The sequence below is a fragment of the Petromyzon marinus genome, chromosome 58, assembly GCF_048934315.1.
Source record: "Petromyzon marinus isolate PM22_M1 ecotype Great Lakes invasive population chromosome 58, UKy_Petmar_22M1.pri1.0, whole genome shotgun sequence".
Lineage (NCBI taxonomy): Eukaryota > Metazoa > Chordata > Hyperoartia > Petromyzontiformes > Petromyzontidae > Petromyzon > Petromyzon marinus.
The window spans coordinates 3,336,114-3,351,038 of NC_133724.1; the positions used below are offsets into that span (position 1 = coordinate 3,336,114).

At 50.9% G+C, this 14,925-nt stretch overlaps 1 long non-coding RNA gene across 1 annotated transcript in view; it reads left to right on the forward strand.

The window, feature by feature from the left end:
• Positions 1–14,925, forward strand: part of LOC142905732 (uncharacterized) — a 52,836-nt gene that overhangs the window by 20,495 nt on the left and 17,416 nt on the right. Inside the window, exon 2 of the long non-coding RNA XR_012929754.1 lies at positions 2,368–2,455. This is a non-coding gene — a long non-coding RNA (uncharacterized LOC142905732). The remainder of the gene's footprint in view (positions 1–2,367; positions 2,456–14,925) is intronic.

Here is a 14,925-nt window from a genome sequence, read left to right on the forward strand (position 1 = left end):
AACCCGGCGAGACTGAGTTCGATTGCCGGCTATTGGCTGATCGGCAATGCCCGTGTCGAGTCGGAAGCAGAATATTTATTCGTACTGGAGGAATCCGATGAGCTATAAAGCTCTTTTCCACAGATGTCCCGAGTGATATTTGGACCTGTCCTTCCTGCCCCGCTTTTGACCCAATCTGCACTGACCGGCGTGGTGAAGTATGGTCAAACAAACCCCCATGGACGAGCGAGATGTGGGGGGAGGCCTAAAAACTACGCCAGCCAAGCCAATTTCTTGCTCCACTCCAAAACCCACGTCGATGTCACCAAGGTGCAAGCTCTTGCACGTGAGCCCTCTTTTTGCTGCTAACCATAGCCACAACCCCAAAGGCAACGCACCTAGTGGGGGGGGGGGGGGGGGGGGTCAGACATTTGTGACGATGTGTGACGAGGCACGGGGGGTGAGAAATGTGACGTCACATCAAAATGCGAAACTTTAAATAAATATAGACAACACGTTCTACTTTTATTAAATAGACTTTTTAATAAATGTTTTCTCCTACAACATCAGAGTGCAGCGCCACATTAAATACGCACTACACTGACAATAGTTGAAAGCGATTTGAAGCATGTGTGTTTTTTGGGGGGGGGGGGCTTTGTGACGTCATATTTGAGGGGGGGTCTGACTTTTTATGACGCCGTGTGACGACGGGGGGGGGAGGGGTCAAAAATCCTCCAAAATCGCGTGACGTCATTTATGGACGGCCCCATTGCGGAATTGGTGCCTCCATGCCAATGGTGCCAACTCCACATTCCTATCGCAGGGGTGAATATATAGAAAGGTCAGCCACAGTTTACTTCTTCCCCCAACTCATGTCTTTAGAAGTTTTTATTTTTGCGTTTAGTTTGGTTGTTGTCCTTCACCGCACCTCCGATTAGTACGGCTGGCCCACGTACGGCGCGAAAGAAGTTCAACATACATACAGAAATACTGCCCATAGATTAACACTACCCATAGACTCAACACTGCCCATAGACTCAACACTGCACCATAGCCTCAACACTGCCCATAGATTAACACTACCCATAGACTCAACACTGCCCATAGATTAACACTGCCCATAGACTCAACACTGCCCATAGACTCAACACTGCCCATAGACTCAACACTGCACCATAGCCTCAACATTGCCCATAGACTTAACACTGCCCATAGACTCAACACTGCCTATATACTCACTTACTACCTTACCCATAGACTCAACACTGCCCGTAGACTCAACACTATCCATAGACTCAACACTGCCCATAGACTCAACACTGCCCATAGACTCAACACTGCCCATAGACTCAACACTGCACCATAGACTAACACTACCCATAGACGCAACACTGCACCTACGATTAGCATGGCTGGCCCACGTATGGTGCGAAAGAAATTTAAGGTACATACATACTGCCCATAGACTAACACTACCCATAGACTAACACTACCAATAGACTCAACACTACCCATAGACTCAACACTGCACCTCCGATTAGCATGGCTGGCCCACGTACGGTGCGAAAGAAGTTCAAGATACATAAACACGGCCCATAGACTCAACACTACCCATAAACTAACATTGCCCATAGACTAACACTAACCATAGACTCACCACTCGCCATAGACCAGCACTTCCCATAGACTCAATACTGCCCATAGACTCAACACTGCACCTCTGACTATCACGGCTGGCCCACGTACGGTGCGAAAGAAGTTCAATATACTTACCTACATGGATAGATGACGGGCTGAGTCAACCCCCAAGGGAGGGAGGATCCTAATTCCCAACCTCCCGCTTGTGTGGGCATCTCGCTCACCTGCTGAGCCAATCACCCTCTAGGACCTCCCATAGCCCTCGCCTCAACCACCATTGACTCCTGTCAAGAACCCCTGATCCGGAACCTCAGCCCATAGCTGTACCCGTGGATGTGTAAGAAAAAAATGTTTAAAGTATTTTTTTTATTTTACAAAGTAATGCCCACTGAGCTGTAGAGCTATTTTTCAGAAGCGAGCTGGCCACAATTGATAGCTCAACGAAGTGGCTTATCGCGTAGCAATGTATAGCTGCCAAATACTCTAAACGCGTGATGTTGATTCTAAATGTGGAGGGAAAAATCCACTCAAGGCTCCGAACATACAAGGCGCCAGGGTCGCGATCGAACCCACGACCTCCTGTGTATCAGGCGAGGGAGATAACATCTCGCCACCGTGTTAAGCTGCCCACTCTCACTTTTTGCTCGCTCCCTACTTTTGGGGTTCACGAATGTCTCTTTTCCACTGGCACAACCGAGCCGTGCCCCGAGCCATCCCGGCGCGACTCCACGTTGTTTTTTTCCACTGCAGAAGCCGAGCCGTGCAGCGGACGTCGCAAGCGGTGAACGAGCAGAGACACGAGCGGTGGCACGTTCGCCCGGTCAACTTCCACCGCACCGTACGTAGCCAACCGTGCTAATCGGACGGTGCGGAGGGAAGAACAACAAACACTGAAACGCGAAAAATTCGGTCTCGACGCAACGTGTTAAAATGATTAGGTCCACCTCTGCCTTTGCTCGTGGCAACAAAAAATAAATAATCCACCCGTACCGCGCGGGGGTGGGGGGGGGCACGCTGGCCCGGCTCAGATGTGCCAGTGGACAAAAGACAGCAAACGAGCCAGTGCGATTGGCCACTTAGAGCTGGGGGGGGGGGGGGGGGACTTGTACGAAGCTAAATGAAGAGCAAATTGGACATCCAGAAATAGCCATTTGTGTAATTGCCTCATTAAGCGGCGTTGCCTTCTTGGGCAATTAGGTAGGGAAATAACATGATCGCTATTCCGTCAGGCACCGCTAAGCTTTGAAGACTGCGCGAGTGAGGCCGGGCAGGGCCGGATGATCCAAGTAGCAAAAGTTGCTACATATGTAGCTACATATGTAGCTACATATGTAGCACTTTCAAGGACCCCGCACTAAAATGCTATCAAGCTATCAATTCCGCTTCACTGACTCTGCACTTGCTCTATTACTACAGTACTATACTGCCCTTCGACTTGTCAAATTATCCGGCTGTGTGGCAAATTCAAATTACAATTACTTTACTATGCAAGTAAAAAAAAAAACATTACGTGTTTTTTTATTATTTAGGGCCCCTTTATAACATATGCTACAGGCCCCGCACTAGATTAATCCGGCACTGTCTATTACTACAGTACTATACTGCCTTCAACTTTAATGAACGACTGGGTGTTTAAGGTTAGCGATTTGTCGTATTATCTGGCTGTATAGCAAATGTTTGGTGGATCCGCTGTCGGCAACGTCCCTAAAATAAAACCACACCCCCCTCTGCAGTCGACAACCATCAACCAGCGCCAGCGTGCCCAACGCGGTCGCTCCGCCGATCTTCTCTCGCTCTCGATCGATAAAGGAGGGCGCTCGTTTGGCACGCGAGACGTTGGTGGACGCGATGCAATGAGGCGGTGGAGGGGAAGGCCAGAATTCAAAAGACGGCCTTCATAGCTGTGCTACTCGTTAATAGCACTTGCGCCGACGGTCTGTATAAGGCTATACGGTGGAATGTTTGTCTTTGTGTTAATCTACGTGTGTGTCAATCTACGCGTGCGTCAATATCTGCGTCGCGACTCGGCCTCAAATGAGTACCTGGTGCCGTGTGTAAACATTCCCACGAGAAAGACACAGGCTAAATTTTGATTTAAAGCTTTCGTGACTGCAGTGATTCATAATCTTGGTTCTTTCGGTAAAGTCACGTTGACTGTTTGTGTTACAGTTGAAACGTCGTGAGAATTTTATTGTTTCATATCTATTTTATTATTTTATTGTTTCCCTTCAACGTGACTTTACCGAAAGAACCAAGATTATAAAGACAAAGGCTGTCGGGTGTGGTGCTGGTCACTCACCCACCCACCCACGCATGTGCCGTTACGGCCTTCATAGGTGCTGCTCGCTAACAGCACTTGCCCCAACAGTATGTTAAGGCTGGGGGATCTTTGTCTTTGTGTCAATCTATGTGTGTGTGACGGCTTTCATAGGTACTACTCGCTACCAGCATTTGCGCCAACAGTCTATTCAGGCTACACGGGGGAATCGTTCGTGTGTGTCCAGCTGTGCGTGTGGGGGGGAGGAGTGGTGGCGCGTGGTTGTTAGCGCGCTGCGCTACGAACCCGGCCACCCGAGTTAAATTCCTACCCAGTGCTCAACACCGGTGACGATTATAATCTAAACAGGTCCTGGGGCCTCCTCCCCTAGCTCGGCTTCGTTGCCGTGGCCCGAACGGTTCCAAGGGCCACCGAGATCCACCGCGCAACCGCTTGACCCCGAAGGTCAACGCTTACGGCGCAAAGGCGCAGGCCCTGCAATTTCCCTACGAGCAGCAAACCACACAAGGGCCAGCGCGCTCACGAGCCGCCGTGCGTCTCTCGAACTCCACTGAGACATCCGGGGCCCCATGTGCGCGCGCCACTTCGGCGGTTCGGTGGACGCGATGCTAATGAGGCGTTGGAGGGAATGTCAGAATTCAAAAGTGGTGGCGTATCTCAGAGTCGTGGGGGGGGCTCTGCTATCTGAGCTGGAAGAGGCCTCTCCCGCCCGCCCGTGCCGTTGAGCCAAGCGACTCGGTTACAGGGACGACGAGAAACCCACGGGTGGCGGCAGTTAACAACGATTTAAAACTGAACGGAGCAAAAAACGTAATAAAAAAAGAGAAATCTACACGGGTAAGGGCCCCACTGAGTTGCGTAGCTATATATATATATTTTTGTTATCAGACGCGACCTGGCCACAAATGCACTCTGAACTAAAGTGGCTCATTCGCGTGGACATTTTCTTCGCAGCCAAATACCCCGAAACATAAACCAGGGTGGAGGGAATGTACAAACGGGAGCAAAAACAAACGAACGAAAGTAACGACACCAACGACAACAAACTACGTGCACGAAACGCACGCCGGAACATACCGCAGACAGGAATGACAAGAGGATCAACAGCCCCTGCACACGCCCCAGACACGCCCCTTCACAATGAGGCATTATATAACGCAGCCATAACCGTAAAGACCCTTACGGGCCTGCAGGTGTCACCCTGTCATTACACATTGAACAAGGACACCCCCACCTCCCCGCCACCCTCCCCCCCCAAATAAATAAATAAATAATGGGTCAGCACGACCACCGCCACCGCCGCCGCTGCTTGAGCGAAGTCCTCAATCCCATGCTGGGTTGACTCGGCCTGAAGTCTGCCCCCTGCGATTTTATTTCTCCCTGGCGATGCGGAACCCACTGGGGCAGGGGGAGGAATGGATGGAGGGGTAGGAGTAGAGGGGGAGGGGTAGAAGTAGGGGGGAGGGGTAGGAGTAGGGGGGGGAGGAGGATGAGGGATGAGGTGGGGAAGGGTGGGATTAGGGGAGAGGGGGATGGAGGAGGGGGAGGAAGATGAGGGATGAGGTGGGGGAGGGTTTGAGTGGAGGGGAGGAGGATGGAGAAGGGGGGAGGAGGATGAGGGATGAGTTGAGGGAGGGTGGGAGTGGAGGGGGAAGAGGATGGAGGAGGGGGAGGAGGATGAGGGATGAGGTGGGGGAGAGTGGGAGTGGAGGGGAGGAGGATGGAGGAGGAGGATGAGGGATGAGGTGGGGGAGGGTGGGAGTGGGGGGGGGAGGAGGATGGAGGAGGAGGATGAGGGATGAGGTGGGGGAGGGTGGGAGTGGGGGGGGGAGGAGGATGGAGGAGGGGGGAGGAGGATGAGGGATGAGGTGGGGGAGGGTGGGAGTGGAGGGGAGGAGAATGGAGGAGGGGGGAGGAGGATGAGAGATGAGTTGAGGGAGGGTGGGAGTGGGGGGGGAGGAGGATGGAGGAGGGGGGAGGAGGGATGAGGTGGGGGAGGGTGGGAGTGGGGGGGAGGATGGAGGAGGGGGGAGGAGGATGAGGGATGAATTGGGGGAGGGTGGGAGTGGGGGGGAGGAGGATGGAGGAGGGGGAGGAGGATGAGGGATGAGGTGGGGGAGAGTGGGAGTGGAGGGGAGGAGAATGGAGGAGGAGGATGAGGGATGAGTTGAGGGATGGTGGGAGTGGGGGGGGAGGAGGATGGAGGAGGGGGAGGAGGATGAGGGAGTGAGGTGGGGGAGGGGGGAGTGGGGGGGGAGGAGGATGGAGGAGGGGGAGGAGGATGAGGGATGAATGGGGGAGGGTGGGAGTGGGGGGGGGTGTGGGTAAGGAGGGGAGGTGGGGGGGAGGGGGGAGGTGAGCGGGGGTGCGGCCAACGGTCGGCGCTCGTTCCACGCTTGTTGTCAGAGATTCACGGTTCGAATCCAAGAGGCCGCCCTGACCAATAACCGCAGGCGCGGGCAGCGTCAACCGTGCAGCATGTGACTCGCGCGCTGCCCGCCTCTCGCTCACAGCGGACGCGCTAAGTCAGGCGCCACGGCCTTGAATCGGTCACAAAAAAATTCCAGCGCCCAAAACATTCCCTTCGAATGGCATCAACATCAAGGCCGTCCATAAATTACGTCAAGCACCTAGGGGGGAGGTGGGGGTCAGACATTTGTGACGATGTGTGACGATGTGTGACGAGGTGGTGGTGGTGGTGGTGGGGGCGGGGTTTGAGAAATGTGACGTCACATAAAAATGCGCAACTTCAAATAAATATATAGATAAATAAACTTTTTAATAAATGTTTTCTCCTACAACATCAGAGTGCAGCGCCACATTAAATACGCACTACAATGACAATAGTTTAAAGCTATTTGAAGCATGTGTTATATATATATATTTTTTTTTGGGGGGGGGGGTGGGAGCAGAGCTTTGTGACGTCATATTTGAGGGGGGGGGGTCTGACTTTTTGTGACGCCGCGTGACGAAGGGGGGGGGGGGGGGTGAAAAATCGCCCAAAATCGCGTGACGTCATTTATGGACGGCCTCCTCACCCCCCCCTCTTCCTCCCTTCCTCCTCCTTTTAACCGCAATAAAAAAAACACAAACACAAATCACTCAACTTGGCAAGGACCCTCGTCCTGCCGCACGAGTCGCGAGAACCGACGAGTTGAGCGCGGATGCCGAGCGAGGAGCAGGATGAGGAGGAGGAGGAGGATGAGGAGGAGGGAGCAGGACTAGGGGGGCCGGAGGGGGGTGAGTTGGTGCTTGCCAATAGTCGCCATGGCAACCGGGGGGGGGGTGGAGAGAGATGAGGGAGGGTAGGGAGGGGGTTCAACACCGGCCTGGGAAATTTATGAAACCATTAGGGTTGTTGCCACGAAGCCGGGCGAGCACCAGAAAGTGTGTGTGTGTGTCAGTGTGTGTGTGTCAGTGTGTGTGTGTCAGTCTGTGTGTGTGTGTCAGTCTGTGTGTGTGTCAGTCTGTGTGTGTGTGTGTCAGTCTGTGTGTGTGTCAGTGTGTGTGTGTGTGTCAGTCTGTGTGTGTGTGTCAGTCTGTGTGTGTGTGTTTGTCAGTGTGTGTGTGTGTGTCAGTCTGTGTGTGTGTGTGTCAGTCTGTGTGTGTGTGTGTCAGTGTGTGTGTGTGTCAGTGTGTGTGTTAGTCTGTGTGTGTGTCAGTCTGTGTGTGTGTCAGTCTGTGTGTGTGTCAGTGTGTGTGTGTGTGTCAGTCTCTGTGTGTGTCAGTGTGTGTCAGTCTGTGTGTGTGTCAGTCTGTGTGTGTGTGTCAGTCTGTGTGTGTGTCAGTGTGTGTGTGTGTCAGTCTGTGTGTGTGTCAGTGTGTGTGTGTGTGTCAGTCTGTGTGTGTGTCAGTCTGTGTGTGTGTCAGTGTGTGTGTGTGTTAGTCTGTGTGTGTGTGTCAGTCTGTATGTGTGTCAGTCTGTGTGTGTGTCAGTCTGTGTGTGTGTGTCAGTCTGTGTGTGTGTGTCAGTCTGTGTGTGTGTCTGTGTGTGTGTGTGTCAGTGTGTGTGTGTCAGTCTGTGTGTGTGTCAGTGTGTGTCTGTGTGTGTGTGTGTGTGTCAGTCTGTGTGTGTGTGTGTCAATCTGTGTGTGTGTCAGTCTGTGTGTGTGTGTCAGTCTGTGTGTCAGTCTGTGTGTGTGTGTCAGTCTGTGTGTGTGTGTGTTAGTCTGTGTGTGTGTGTCAATGTGTGTGTGTGTCAGTCTGTGTGTGTGTCAGTCTGTGTGTGTGTCAGTGTGTGTGTGTGTCAGTCTGTGTGTGTGTCAGTCTGTGTGTGTGTCAGTCTGTGTGTGTGTGTCAGTCTGTGTGTGTGTCAGTCTGTGTATGTGTCAGTCTGTGTGTGTGTGTGTCAGTCTGTGTGTGTGTGTGTCAGTGTGTGTGTGTGTCAGTCTGTGTGTGTGTCAGTCTGTGTGTGTGTGTCAATCTGTGTGTGTGTGTCAATCTGTGTGTGTGTTAGTCTGTGTGTGTGTCAGTCTGTGTGTGTGTCAGTCTGTGTGTGTGTCTGTGTGTGTGTCAGTGTGTGTGTGTGTCAGTCTGTGTGTGTGTGTCAGTCTGTGTGTGTGTGTCAATCTGTGTGTGTGTCAATCTGTGTGTGTGTCAGTCTGTGTGTGTGTGTGTCAGTCTGTGTGTGAGTGTCAGTCTGTGTGTCAGTGTGTGTGTCAGTCTGTGTGTGTGTGTGTCAGTCTGTGTGTGTGTGTCAGTCTGTGTGTGTGTCAATCTGTGTGTGTGTCAGTCTGTGTGTGTGTCAGTCTGTGTGTGTGTGTGCGTGTGTGTGTGTCAGTCTGTGTGTGTGTCAGTCTGTGTGTGTGTCAGTCTGTGTGTGTGTGTCAGTCTGTGTGTGTGTCAGTCTGGGTGTGTGTGTGTCAGTCTGTGTGTGTGTCAGTCTGTGTGTGTGTCAGTCTGTGTGTGTTTGTGTCAGTCTGTGTGTGTGTCAGTCTGTGTGTGTGTGTCAGTCTGTGTGTGTGTCAGTCTGTGTGTGTGTGTGTCAGTCTGTGTGTGTGTCAATCTGTGTGTGTGTCAGTCTGTGTGTGTGTCAGTCTGTGTGTGTGTCAGTTTGTGTGTCAGTCTGTGTGTGTGTCAGTCTGTGTGTGTGTCAGTCTGTGTGTGTGTGTGTCAGTCTGTGTGTGTGTGTCAGTCTGTGTGTGTGTCAATCTGTGTGTGTGTCAATCTGTGTGTGTGTCAGTCTGTGTGTGTGTCAGTCTGTGTGTGTGTCAGTTTGTGTGTCAGTCTGTGTGTGTGTCAGTCTGTGTGTGTGTGTCAGTCTGTGTGTGTGTCAGTCTGTGTGTGTGTCAGTCTGTTTGTGTGTCAATCTGTGTGTGTGTGTCAATCTGTGTGTGTCAGTCTCTGTGTGTGTCAGTCTGTGTGTGTCAGTCTGTGTGTGTGTGTCAGTCTGTGTGTGTGTGTCAGTCTGTGTGTGTGTGTCAGTCTGTGAGTGTGTGTGTCAGTCTGTGTGTGTGTGTCAGTCTGTGTGTGTGTCAGTCTCTGTGTGTGTGTCAGTCTGTGTGTGTGTCAGTCTGTGTGTGTGTCAGTCTGTGTGTGTGTGTGTGTCAGTCTGTGTGTGTGTGTCAGTCTGTGTGTGTGTCAGTCTGTGTGTGTGTCAGTCTGTGTGTGTGTGTCAGTCTGTGTGTGTGTGTGTCAGTCTGTGTGTGTGTCAGTCTGTGTGTGTGTCAGTCTGTGTGTGTGTGTCAGTCTGTGTGTGTGTGTCAGTCTGTGTGTGTGTGTCAGTCTGTGTGTGTGTGCATGTGTGTGTGTCAGTCTGTGTGTGTGTCAGTCTGTGTGTCAGTCTGTGTGTGTGTCAGTCTGTGTGTGTCAGTTTGTGTGTCAGTCTGTGTGTGTGTCAGTCTGTGTGTGTGTCAGTCTGTGTGTGTGTGTCAGTCTGTGTGTGTGTCAGTGTGTGTGTGTGTGTCAGTCTCTGTGTGTGTCAGTGTGTGTCAGTCTGTGTGTGTGTCAGTCTGTGTGTGTGTGTCAGTCTGTGTGTGTGTCAGTGTGTGTGTGTGTCAGTCTGTGTGTGTGTCAGTCTGTGTGTGTGTCAGTGTGTGTGTGTGTGTCAGTCTCTGTGTGTGTCAGTGTGTGTCAGTCTGTGTGTGTGTCAGTCTGTGTGTGTGTGTCAGTCTGTGTGTGTGTCAGTGTGTGTGTGTGTCAGTCTGTGTGTGTGTCAGTGTGTGTGTGTGTGTCAGTCTGTGTGTGTGTCAGTCTGTGTGTGTGTCAGTGTGTGTGTGTGTTAGTCTGTGTGTGTGTGTCAGTCTGTGTGTGTGTCAGTCTGTGTGTGTGTCAGTCTGTGTGTGTGTGTCAGTCTGTGTGTGTGTGTCAGTCTGTGTGTGTGTCTGTGTGTGTGTGTCAGTGTGTGTGTGTCAGTCTGTGTGTGTGTCAGTGTGTGTCTGTGTGTGTGTGTGTCAGTCTGTGTGTGTGTGTGTCAATCTGTGTGTGTGTCAGTCTGTGTGTGTGTGTCAGTCTGTGTGTCAGTCTGTGTGTGTGTGTCAGTCTGTGTGTGTGTGTGTTAGTCTGTGTGTGTGTGTCAATGTGTGTGTGTGTCAGTCTGTGTGTGTGTCAGTCTGTGTGTGTGTCAGTGTGTGTGTGTCAGTCTGTGTGTGTGTGTGTCAGTCTGTGTGTGTGTCAGTCTGTGTGTGTGTGTCAGTCTGTGTGTGTGTCAGTCTGTGTATGTGTCAGTCTGTGTGTGTGTGTGTCAGTCTGTGTGTGTGTGTGTCAGTGTGTGTGTGTGTCAGTCTGTGTGTGTGTCAGTCTGTGTGTGTGTGTCAATCTGTGTGTGTGTGTCAATCTGTGTGTGTGTTAGTCTGTGTGTGTGTCAGTCTGTGTGTGTGTCAGTCTGTGTGTGTGTCTGTGTGTGTGTCAGTGTGTGTGTGTGTCAGTCTGTGTGTGTGTGTCAGTCTGTGTGTGTGTGTCAATCTGTGTGTGTGTCAATCTGTGTGTGTGTCAGTCTGTGTGTGTGTGTGTGTGTCAGTCTGTGTGTGAGTGTCAGTCTGTGTGTCAGTGTGTGTGTCAGTCTGTGTGTGTGTCAGTCTGTGTGTGTGTGTCAGTCTGTGTGTGTGTCAATCTGTGTGTGTGTCAGTCTGTGTGTGTGTCAGTCTGTGTGTGTGTGTGCGTGTGTGTGTGTCAGTCTGTGTGTGTGTCAGTCTGTGTGTGTGTCAGTCTGTGTGTGTGTGTCAGTCTGTGTGTGTGTCAGTCTGGGTGTGTGTGTGTCAGTCTGTGTGTGTGTCAGTCTGTGTGTGTGTCAGTCTGTGTGTGTTTGTGTCAGTCTGTGTGTGTGTCAGTCTGTGTGTGTGTGTCAGTCTGTGTGTGTGTCAGTCTGTGTGTGTGTGTGTCAGTCTGTGTGTGTGTCAATCTGTGTGTGTGTCAGTCTGTGTGTGTGTCAGTCTGTGTGTGTGTCAGTTTGTGTGTCAGTCTGTGTGTGTGTCAGTCTGTGTGTGTGTGTCAGTCTGTGTGTGTGTGTGTCAGTCTGTGTGTGTGTGTCAGTCTGTGTGTGTGTCAATCTGTGTGTGTGTCAATCTGTGTGTGTGTCAGTCTGTGTGTGTGTCAGTCTGTGTGTGTGTCAGTTTGTGTGTCAGTCTGTGTGTGTGTCAGTCTGTGTGTGTGTGTCAGTCTGTGTGTGTGTCAGTCTGTGTGTGTGTCAGTCTGTTTGTGTGTCAATCTGTGTGTGTGTGTCAATCTGTGTGTGTCAGTCTCTGTGTGTGTCAGTCTGTGTGTGTCAGTCTGTGTGTGTGTGTCAGTCTGTGTGTGTGTCAGTCTGTGTGTGTGTGTCAGTCTGTGTGTGTGTGTCAGTCTGTGAGTGTGTGTGTCAGTCTGTGTGTGTGTGTCAGTCTGTGTGTGTGTCAGTCTCTGTGTGTGTGTCAGTCTGTGTGTGTGTCAGTCTGTGTGTGTGTCAGTCTGTGTGTGTGTGTGTGTCAGTCTGTGTGTGTGTGTCAGTCTGTGTGTGTGTCAGTCTGTGTGTGTGTCAGTCTGTGTGTGTGTGTCAGTCTGTGTGTGTGTCAGTCTGTGTGTGTGTCAGTCTGTGTGTGTGTGTCAGTCTGTGTGTGTGTGTCAGTCTGTGTGTGTGTGTCAGTCTGTGTGTGTGTGCATGTGTGTGTGTCAGTCAGTGTGTGTGTCAGTCTGTGTGTCAGTCTGTGTGTGTGTCAGTCTGTGTGTGTCAGTTTGTGTGTCAGTCTGTGTGTGTGTCAGTCTGTGTGTGTGTCCAGTTTGTGTGTCAGTGTGTGTGTCAGTCTGTGTGTGTGTCAGTCTGTGTGTGTGTCAGTCTGTGTGTGTGTCAGTCTGTGTGTGTCAATCTGTGTGTGTGTCAGTCTGTGTGTGTCAGTCTGTGTGCGTGTCAATCTGTGTGTGTGTCAATCTGTGTGTGTGTGTGTCAGTCTGTGTGTGTGCCAATCTGTGTGTGTGTCAGTCTGTGTGTGTGTCAGTCTGTGTGTGTCAATCTGTGTGTGTGTCAATCTGTGTGTGTCAGTCTGTGTGTGTGTGTGTCAGTCTGTGTGTGTGCATGTGTGTGTGTTAGTCTCTGTGTGTGTGTCAGTCTGTGTGTGTGTGTCAGTCTGTGTGTGTGTCAGTCTGTGTGTGTGTGTCAGTCTGTGTGTGTGTGTGCGTGTGTGTGTGTCAGTCTGTGTGTGTGTCAGTCTGTGTGTGTGTCAGTCTGTGTGTGTGTGTCAGTCTGTGTGTGTGTCAGTCTGGGTGTGTGTGTGTGTGTCAGTCTGTGTGTGTGTCAGTCTGTGTGTGTGTCAGTCTGTGTGTGTGTTTGTGTCAGTCTGTGTGTGTGTCAGTCTGTGTGTGTGTGTCAGTCTGTGTGTGTGTCAGTCTGTGTGTGTGTGTGTCAGTCTGTGTGTGTGTCAATCTGTGTGTGTGTCAGTCTGTGTGTGTGTCAGTCTGTGTGTGTGTCAGTTTGTGTGTCAGTCTGTGTGTGTGTCAGTCTGTGTGTGTGTGTCAGTCTGTGTGTGTGTGTGTCAGTCTGTGTGTGTGTGTGTGTCAGTCTGTGTGTGTGTCAATCTGTGTGTGTGTCAATCTGTGTGTGTGTCAGTCTGTGTGTGTGTCAGTCTGTGTGTGTGTCAGTTTGTGTGTCAGTCTGTGTGTGTGTCAGTCTGTGTGTGTGTGTCAGTCTGTGTGTGTGTCAGTCTGTGTGTGTGTGTGTGTCAGTCTGTTTGTGTGTCAATCTGTGTGTGTGTGTCAATCTGTGTGTGTCAGTCTCTGTGTGTGTCAGTCTGTGTGTGTCAGTCTGTGTGTGTGTGTCAGTCTGTGTGTGTGTCAGTCTGTGTGTGTGTGTCAGTCTGTGTGTGTGTGTCAGTCTGTGAGTGTGTGTGTCAGTCTGTGTGTGTGTGTCAGTCTGTGTGTGTGTCAGTCTCTGTGTGTGTGTCAGTCTGTGTGTGTGTCAGTCTGTGTGTGTGTCAGTCTGTGTGTGTGTCAGTCTGTGTGTGTGTGTCAGTCTGTGAGTGTGTGTGTCAGTCTGTGTGTGTGTCAGTCTGTGTGTGTGTCAGTCTGTGTGTGTGTGTGTCAGTCTGTGTGTGTGTCAGTCTGTGTGTGTGTCAGTCTGTGTGTGTATGTCAGTCTGTGTGTGTGTGTGTGTGTCAGTCTGTGTGTGTGTGCATGTGTGTGTGTCAGTCTGTGTGTGTGTCAGTCTGTGTGTCAGTCTGTGTGTGTGTCAGTCTGTGTGTGTCAGTTTGTGTGTCAGTCTGTGTGTGTGTCAGTCTGTGTGTGTGTCAGTCTGTGTGTGTGTGTCAGTCTGTGTGTGTGTCAGTCTGTGTGTGTGTCAGTCTGTGTGTGTCAATCTGTGTGTCAGTCTGTGTGTGTGTCAGTCTGTGTGTGTGTCAGTCTGTGTGTGTGTCAGTCTGTGTGTGTGACAGTTTGTGTGTGTCAATATGTGTGTCAGTCTGTGTGTGTGTCAGTCTGTGTGTGTGTCAGTCTGTGTGTGTGTCAGTTTGTGTGTGTCAATCTGTGTGTCAGCCTGTGTGTGTGTCAATCTGTGTGTGTGTCAGTCTGTGTGTGTGTGTGTCAATGTGTGTGTGTCAGTCTGTGTGTGTGTCAGTCTGTGTGTGTGTCAGTCAGTGTGTGTGTCAGTCTGTGTGTGTCAATCTGTGTGTGTGTCAGTCTGTGTGTGTCAGTCTGTGTGTGTGTCAATCTGTGTGTGTGTCAATCTGTGTGTGTGTGTGTCAGTCTGTGTGTGTGCCAATCTGTGTGTGTGTCAGTCTGTGTGTGTGTCAGTCTGTGTGTGTCAATCTGTGTGTGTGTCAATCTGTGTGTGTCAGTCTGTGTGTGTGTGTGTCAGTCTGTGTGTGTATCGATATCTGTGTGTGTGTCAATCTGTGTGTGTCAGTCTGTGTGTGTGTCAATCAGTGTGCATCAATCTGTGTGTGTCAATCTATGTGCTTGTCAATATCTGCGTATGTCAATCAATGTGTAAATCTACGTGTGTGTCAATATCTGTCTCGACTCAGCCTCAAATGAATACGTGGTGCGGTGTGTAAAGATTCCCACGAGAGAGACAAAGGCTGGTTACCCACCCAATCACGTGCCATTACGATCTTCATGGGTGCTGCTCGCTAACAGCACTTGCCCTAACAGTATGTTAAGGCTATACAGGGGATCTTTGTCTTCATGTCAATCTGTGTGTATGTGACGGCCTTCATAGGTGCGACTCGCTAACAGCACTTGCCCCAATAGTCTGTTAAGGTTATACGGGGGATCTTTGTCTTTCTGTCAATCTGTGTGTGATGGTCTTCATAGGTGCTACTCGCTAACAGCACTTGCCCCAACAGTCTGTGTAAGGTTATACGGGGGAACTTTGTCTTTGTGTCAATCTGTGTGTGTGATGGTCTTCATAGGTGCTACTCGCTAACAGCACTTGCCCCAATAGTCTGTTAAGGTTATACGAGGGATCTTTGTCTTTGTGTCAATCTGTGTGTGTCATGGTTTTCATAGGAGCTACTCGTTAACAGCACTTGCCCCAACAGTCTGTGTAAGGTTATACGGGGGATCTTTGTCTTTGTGTCGATCTGTGTGTGTCATGGTTTTCATAGGAGTTACTCGTTAACAGCACTTGC